Source organism: Silurus aristotelis, assembly GCF_946808225.1.
Source record: "Silurus aristotelis genome assembly, chromosome: 20".
Taxonomy (NCBI): Eukaryota; Metazoa; Chordata; class Actinopteri; order Siluriformes; family Siluridae; genus Silurus; species Silurus aristotelis.
Genome location: NC_139593.1, coordinates 20,180,828 through 20,189,009, shown reverse-complemented (window position 1 = coordinate 20,189,009; position 8,182 = coordinate 20,180,828). Strand labels below are relative to the sequence as shown.

The window sequence follows — 8,182 nt, the reverse complement described above, 5'->3', positions numbered from 1 at the left end:
CTCCAAGTGGCTGAATGAAATCTCAAAAATCTCAACAAAATCTAGTGGACATCTTGCCAGAAGATTGAAGGTTACTATAACAGAAAATGGGGATTAAACACAGAGTAGGGTGTTCAAAATGTACATACAAATGTTATGGTCAGGTCAGACCTTTGGCTATATTATGTATTTGTAAAGTAAAATGGGGAAAATTTTAGGTTATCTGTGTGAGGTTGCTCACAATCACGAGGTTGCCAGATTCTTCTATAGTTGACTATTGATTTTATAAGGAAGCAGTTTAGTAAATAATGTAACACGGCCCACAGTAATTAATGGCTTTTTCTTTAGATTTTAAATAAAATGATATGAATGAAGATTAGAATCAAATAAACAGTTTGCTTTTTTATTATAGAGCTGTTCTTTCGTACCTGTTAAAGATCATAACAATAGCACAAAGTTAACATGTTTGGTGAAAAGAAAAAACATAATGAGAAAGAAAAAACAGCATTAAAAATGATATATTTATACAATAATGTGTTTAATTATGTACAGTAAAAAGGCATCCAAAACAATAGTGCACGTATTAATATATATATTAAAAATGATAGATTATGGATCTATGTATAAAGTGCAATATACAGTGGGTACGGAAAGTATTCAGACCCCCTTAAATTTTTCACTCTTTTTTATTTTGCAGCCATTTGCTAAAATCATTTAAGTTCATTTCTTTTCCTCATTAATGTACACATAGCATCCTATATTGACAGAAAAACACAGAATTGTTGACACTGTTGCAGATTTATTAAAAAAGAAAAACTGAAATATCACATGGTCCTAAGTATTCAGACCCTTTGCTCAGTATTTAGTAGAAGCCCCCTTTTGATCTAATACAGCCATGAGTCTTTTTGGGAAGGATGCAACAAGTTTTTCACACCTGGATTCAGGGATCCTCTGCCATTCCTCCTTGCAGGTCCTCTCCAGTTCTGTCAGGTTGGACGGTAAACGTTGGTGGACAGCTATTTTTAGGTCTCTCCAGAGATGCTCAATTGGGTTTAAGTCATTGCTCTGGCTGGGCCATTCAAGAACAGTCACAGAGTTGTTGTGAAGCCACTCCATCGTTATTTTAGCTGTGTGCTTAGGGTCATTGTCTTGTTGAAAGGTAAACCTTCAGCCCAGTCTGAGGTCCAAAGCACTCTGGAGAAGGTTTTCGTCCAGGATATCCCTGTGCTTGGCCGCATTCATCTTTCCCTTGATTGCAACCAGTCGTCCTGTCCCTGCAGCTGAAAAACACCCCCACAGCATGATGCTGCCACCACCATGCTTCATTGTTGAGACTGTACTGGACAGGTGATGAGCAGTGCCTGGTTTTCTCCACACATACCGCCTAGAATTAAGGCCAAAAAGTTCTATCTTGGTCTCATCAGACCAGAGAATCTTATTTCTCACCATCTTGGAGAACTTCATGCGGGTTTTCATGTGTCCTGCACTGAGGAGAGGCTTCCATCAGGCCACTCTGCTATAAAGCCCCACTGGTGAAGGGCTGCAGTGATGGTTGACTTTCTACAACTTTCTCCCATCTCCCGACTGCATATCTGGAGCTCAGCCACAGTGATCTTTGGGTTCTTCTTTACCTCTCTCACTAAGGCTCTTCTAACCCCCGATAGCTCAGTTTGGCCGGTCGGCCAGCTATAGGAATGGTTCTGGTCGTCCCAAACGTCTTCCATTTGAGGATTATGGAGGCCACTGTGCTCTTAGGAACCTTAAGTGCAGCAGAAATTTTTTTGGAACCTTGGCCAGATCTGTGCCTTGCCACAATTCTGTCTCTGAGCTCTTCAGGCAGTTCCTTTGACCTTAATGATTCTCATTTGCTCTGACATGCATTGTGATCTGTAAGGTCTAATATAAACAGGTGTGTGGCTTTCCTAATCAAGTCCAATCAGTATAATCAAAAATTTCTGGACTCAAATGAAGGTGTAGAACCATCTCAAGGATGATCAGAAGAAATGGAGAGCACCTGAGTTAAATATATGAGTGTCACAGCAAAGGGTCTGAATACTTAGGACCATGTGATAGTTCAGTTTTTCTTTTTTAATAAATCTGCAAAAAGGTCAACAATTCTGTGTTTTTCTGTCAGTATGGGGTGCTATGTGTACATTCATGAGGAAAAGAAATGAACTTAAATGATTTTAGCAAATGGCTGCAATATAACAAAAAGTGAAAAATTTAAGGAGGTCTGAATACTTTCCGTACCCACTGTATACTGCATACTTGTTTTGAGAAATAGGAGTTACAGAGCTACAGAGAAACGAGTTCTGGAGGTTGTTTGGTTTCTAAATTGATTTCCAACCCATTAATATGAAAGCTGATCTTAGCTGTTGCCAAATGAGGAGAAAAAAAAGAGAAAAAGGAATAAAATTCTTTCTAATGAAGTTACTGTTTTCTCGCTGAAACGTCAGATCAGCATGAAGGTAATAGTTTGGAGAAGAACAAAATATGGCTGGAATAATCAGGTGTCCCAGTACTTTTGTTCTTATAATGTAGGACTATACAGAGTTGTTATTGTTAACATAGTGAAAAGGTGTAGTTGATTATATTGATCTACCAGTCATGGAAACAAAATAAATAAATATTTAAATAACCATTACTTTCACACTGAAGGTAAAAATCACTTACTTTGTGAAAAATTGCTCCGCTTCAACTGTCACAATTTCTGAAATTATGTACATGAGGATGCTCCAAATACCAGGATTCTGAGGGGGTAGACCTCATGCTAGGTGATCTACAAGCATCATATACACATGAACAGATGGATATCTATTATAGAAGTCTGATTTGCATTTCCTTACACTTGTCCGTTTTATTTGTGAGCCCAAGTTCTACATGTATTACAACATTATTTTAGCCTCAGAGAATATATACTATCTAAGAAGCTCTACAAAAAGTACTTATATGGAGTCTAATTTAATGCTACTTTCGGGATTATTATGTTTGGCTATAAGGCTAGATCTTGGTTTAGCCTATTTCTACTGTAATGCTAGTGCCACTTCCTCAACAGACACTTTTCTTCTCCTTCATTTTCACTTGTATGTTGATGACACTTGGATTCACTCTCACACTTTCTCATCATTGGCTTTCTTTCCATTTTTCAACCACACTTCTTTTCTCCATCACAAGAAAGGCTGGATCTATAAAGCTCACTACTCAATATTTTATTCGATAGTTGATGATGTGAAAATGTATTTGTTTGGTTAAGCCTTTTGTGAATAGGTTTTTCAAAGGGAAAGGAAAAGGTCAGGAGTAATCATGTTTAGAGAGTTTTGGTGAATTGGGATGTTCAGATGGTGTTATCAAAATAAGCAGTTTGTTACAATGCCTTAAAGCTGCGATTACCAGTTTTGCATCGAAGTGCAATTCAAAACATTCATATAAATTTTATTTGTAGAGCACTTTTAACAATGGAAATTTCCCAAAGCAGCTTTACAATAATAATAAGAGGTTATAAATGTGAGAATTTATAAGTTTAGTGCTTACTGTATAAGCGCTAAATTGGCGAGCCAGTGGCGACTGTGGCAAGGAAAAACTTCATAAGGAAGAAACCCTGAGAGAAACCAGACTCAAAAGAAAACTCGTCATTATCTGGTTGGCACCGAATATCCATTCATTAGAGTTCCCTTATACTGTTAAGTGATGGGTGGTTAAACTGTTCAGGCAAATTGTGGTCCTAAGAAATTTTAACTGTTGATATTTAACTTTGGTATAAACTTATAGGGACTCATTTATGATGCTAACATGTACATTCACAATGCATTTAAATTAGCAAAGCTTCTTTGGGACAATGTCCATTGCTAGAAGCACTATAGGAATAAAACTGGATTGAATTGTACTCTTCATTGATGGCTGGCCTCAGAAGTTAAAAAGTTGAATGTCATATTGGAGTCAACTCTGTACAGCTACACATTAAATTTGTTATCACGTCTGCTATTTTCTTTCCGTACATATCAAATCCTCATCCCTCTATCACTGACTAATCTCCAACTAGGTAATAAATTTAAACTCTCCCAGGATGCGCACTCTCATTAAACCTTGGCAGCATATACGTAGCCTCCCCCTGTGATAGCTTTACAGGCTCTCTTCAACATTAAAATCCTTGCACAAATTGCTCAAGCTTCCTTACCAAAAGTCTCACATATGCCCATAATGTTTAGCTTCACTAGTCATTAATAACACGCTGAAGGGAAATAACTTACCGTGTCCTCCAAGGTCTGACTCCGCCTGACAAAGTAGAGGGCAAATGGCTTTTGAATTTCAGATGCATGGCCAGTGGAGGTGCTGGGATCAATTTCTCAAATCTGAAACCATCCTTTTTTAGTCATCATTACATACAAGAAAATTTAGTAAAATATATATGAACGTCACTAAAATATAAGCATCATAACTACTAGCAAATACTCTTTAAAACTGAATAGTAATGAAACTCAGAAGTGTGTGGGAACCTCATAATTATGGGGCAGATAAACTTCAGGACTGGAACCGTAGGCTAATAAAGCTGCTGACTAATAAACTGCAGAGCTGTAGACTAATAAAAGTATTTTAAGCTGATAAAATAAAAGAATAATGCTTGGTGGAACTTAACAAGGTTGGATGGAAACAATCTCTATCAAACCTATCAGTCAAAGATCTAGTGAAAGATTATAACCCACCTTAGTGGAGAGTACTGGGATCCACCGAAGAGAGTAGGATGAGAGAGAGCAGTGTCACTTCTGAGTCGCTGTTGCATAGGCAGGGAAGAATCTGTACTTGGTTGAATCAGCCTGAGAATATCATGCAGAATTGAGAGATTTAGTGTTTTAGCCAGTGTAAAGGTTGGCTCTGAATAAGGAGAATGAGGTTTGACGTGGCCTTTGGTTTATTGCAATAAATCAGTGGCCATCAGTTACATGCCAAGACCCCCTTGTATGATCCTTGGAGAGTATTCCAAAGAATAAATCCCCCCATTGCCTGTTTTTTCCAAGTGAAACATTACAACTCAGGGGACAGTGCCCCAGTACTTGCAGAATACTAACAAATTGATGAAAGCATATGATATCACCTCACATCTCACACATTCATATAGCATTTGGATGGCTGCTCAATTCAATCAAATTTCTCAATCTGCCACAAGCCTGGTAAATCAGTGCTATGCATACATTACATTACATAGCCACCATTGATTCACAGTGTGTGGTAGGCTTCACAGTGCTTATTAGCAAGTGTGAGCCAGCTGGTACATCAACTCAGTGTCAAACGTTGCTCTCTCTAGCAGAGTCAAACAGCAGTCACGATAAGTCTGGGAGCTCCCCCGGACTGTCTGCAAATTCTGGTGCCTTAGACTGATGGTCCTGAAAGCTTTTATATAGGTGGAACTGTTTTGATGTTGTGTACCCCATAATTTAATCCTGGTACACTGTCTAAAGCCTAAAGTAAACTTCATGCAGGAGCTGAAAAAACAGTATCGATATGCTGAAGGTGTTTGTGGTGGCACCTTGCGGTGGGCTCACAGAGACTGAAACAGCATTTCTCAAAGGAGCTAGGCATGTTTTTTGATTTGCATAGTTCCCCAAAGAGCCCCTTAAAACCTCTTCATATAAATCCATACAAGATATTGATCTTCAATGGGGATTATATAAGATACAATTTTATTAGCAAAGACCTTAGAAAAGGGTCTGAAAACTGGATGCCTTGGTGACCAGCTGAGTGCCTTTTATCAACCCACCAAACATAGAGGTCCCGCCTAAGGTTATTTCACAAATCTAAAAACTGGAGAGTTGATATTTCTTTTCTATATTTTAGCAAGTACTACTGTATTCAGGTGCTCTCAGAATTCCAAGTTACCAACAGGCTCAGTTCTTCCTGACTGTAGAAGTCATGTTAGACACTTGCCTTGATGTTTACAACACCACAATTCCTTTCAGGGTGTGTTATGACAGCTGCTAAAGCTCAGACAGGACAACTCTACAGCATTTGCCCTTATTCAGAGTGGCTTGCAAAATGGGCCTCAATCAGTGGCCCACCAGAGACATCTTGAATTTTTAATCTTCTAATCAGAAGGCCACTGAGATACCACTTCTCATCATGAGTCGAAGCTCAAATAATGGGAAAAAATGTCACATGGTGGAAACTGAAGTACAGCAACTCACAGTAACTTTTGTGTCTGAACATCTCTTGAGATGGTAATGGGTCTGATTATGGACTTGATAAACTTCATTTTCCTTTTCTGAAATAATCAAAAACAACAATTCATTCAGTCAAAAAGACAGAAATTCAATCTCTGAGTCAACATATTAAGAAATCAGCAGAAAAGCTTTGTTTTATGGCGATGGAGTCATCCTGAATTACAGCAGGACTTCAATTAACCAGTAAATAAATAATGCACAGATGATGAACAGATGATAGCGTCTGGACTCATTAAGTGTGATGCTTAAGGATAAAATACTCACCATATGCCACTCGACTCTGCTCCTCTTATTAGAATATTTTCAAGAAGTCCCTGGATTAGCAGTAATATTGATGCTGATACAACGGAAGTTCCACAAAACCCTTTATTTAGGTCTTAGTATCAGGTCAAAACTTCTGACTATAAGTGTGAAGTTAATTGCAGGCAAAAAAACAACAAAAACATGAGCATAAGGTACAGTTGTATGCAAAAATATTTGTCCCCTCGGCTAAATCATAGATTCTGGATATGCAAATTTTTGGCAATTATGTTCACCCAAATCCAGGGTCTGGGATCATTATTACTTGTTACTCATCTTTAGATCTGTCAGTTGATGACAGTTCCAGATATTGTTTGACTCATTGACCTTTGTGCTTGCATTTTGTACATTTAATGACAGCAGAAGTGCCAGAAGTTTAATTTCTGCTTTATTATGGTTCAAATATTAGTCATGCATGCTTAATTAATGCATGCATGGAAAAAAAAGGTCAGTGGTAAAGGTGTTGGGTTGCTGTTCAGATGGTCAGGGGTTCAAGCCCCCCTATCGCCAAGCTGTCATTCTTGGGCCCTTGAGCAAGGTCCTTATCCCTCTGTGCTCCAGGGGCACCGTATCATGGCAGAGCCTTTGCTCTGACCTTAGCTTCCAAAGAAGATGGGATATGCGGAGAAAGAATTACACTGTGCTGTAATGTATATGTGACAAATAAAGACTATTCTACAATTTTATTTATATACTATGTAAAAGTTTGTGGACACTAGAGCATGAAATTTACTTTTTGACTTCCAATTCCATATTTGCTGTAACAATAGCGTTATGAAAGTCAGGAAGTCAGGTAAAGGTGAAGTGAGGAGGCCTGGGGTGCAGGCCATTCATGTGTTCTAGTTCATCCCAAAGGTGTTAAATAGAAGGACAAGGTATATAGAAGGACAATCATTATCTTGTGCTCCAGCCCATGTAAAGCATAACTTCATAGAGCTGGTTTTGTGCACAGTGACATTGTAATGCTGAAACAACTGTGGACTTGATATGGCTTGATATCAAGTGTCCCAATACTTTTATCTATATAGTGTACCTGAGGTTCTATTACATCAGTCAGGTGTTTTTTTTTTTTTTTTTTTTAAACTACAAATCCTACTGCCTCTTGCTCGTCTACACTTTTTTGTTTTGCTAATCCCCTTTTTCCAGTCTTTGCTTTATCATTAAATTTTCTTTCACCTTTAAAGGCAACAATGAACCTCAGTTAAAGTAATAAGAAGTATATTCCATAACAAAGCCTCCCTTTTTTTTACAATGTAATTACAACCTAGACTTAATAGACACTAGCATTATTCATTATTCTGAACAAACAGTCCTTCAAAATTCATTTAAATAAAATCAAGTCAAAAATGCACTTAAATATTTCCACTTGAGATATTTGCCTCATGTAAAGAGATATTTTTTTTATTTGATTTTTTTTTATTGATTTCACTTTCGCTTCTTTTACATGTAAACACTGCCAGATCCTCGGAAATCCCCTGTGATTCTGAAAAAGCTTATTTCACTTGAGAGGCATACATTTATATCGAGAATTCATCATTGAGAAAAGTCTTTCAATACCCAGATATTCTCTATAAGAAACAAAAGAATTGGGACACCTGACTTTTCCAGCCATATGCAGGTTTTCTTCAAACTATTGGCACAAATTTGGAGGCATGCAATGTTAAAGTAAGTCTTTGGATGCGGTAGCATGA

The 8,182-nt window shown here is 37.8% G+C and overlaps 1 long non-coding RNA gene across 1 annotated transcript; it reads right to left on the bottom strand.

Annotated features, from left to right (window-relative positions):
- Window positions 1–2,452: 2,452 nt before the first annotated feature.
- LOC310715326 lies at window positions 2,453–7,882 on the bottom strand. The gene is made up of 5 exons (XR_014530300.1): window positions 6,456–7,882; window positions 6,156–6,232; window positions 4,680–4,790; window positions 4,227–4,328; window positions 2,453–2,758 (listed from the first exon to the last, which is right to left on the bottom strand). It is a non-coding gene; the product is annotated as an uncharacterized lncRNA (long non-coding RNA).
- Window positions 7,883–8,182: the final 300 nt, after the last annotated feature.